We start from the raw sequence: 474 nt of genomic DNA on the forward strand, positions 1-474 counted from the left end.
CGATTCGTTCGCGATCCGGACATCACTAGACGAGACAAAACCAATAAAACCCATTACAAATTAGGCATTTGTTGCATCCAGTGGGGACATAATTATGGATTATAATGACTTATACTGTCTTTTTACGCGTTGTGTTGCAACATAAAACCATGTCTGCATTTGTGATCGGAGAAATGACAAACAGCAAGCACTACTCTACACTGCTCAAAAAACTTGCTTTAAATATAAAAAATATAAAATATAAAAACTCTTTGAATATAAAAAAACTTACTTACAGTCTCTGAGTCAGAACAGCCGCATTGTAGTCTACTCTACCAGGATCAGGAAACAGTCCTCCATAAAATGTGCTGCACACATCTGAATATTTGGGTTGAACTGTTCTGGAACAGTGTTGTAAATACAACTTAACCACTGATTTCTAGTCGTGTCCATTTTTGGAAGGCCAAACAAAGTAGTTTCGCTTTCACAACAAAA

The sequence above is a fragment of the Sinocyclocheilus rhinocerous genome, unplaced genomic scaffold, assembly GCF_001515625.1.
Source record: "Sinocyclocheilus rhinocerous isolate Xijiao unplaced genomic scaffold, SAMN03320098_v1.1 scaffold451, whole genome shotgun sequence".
Lineage (NCBI taxonomy): Eukaryota > Metazoa > Chordata > Actinopteri > Cypriniformes > Cyprinidae > Sinocyclocheilus > Sinocyclocheilus rhinocerous.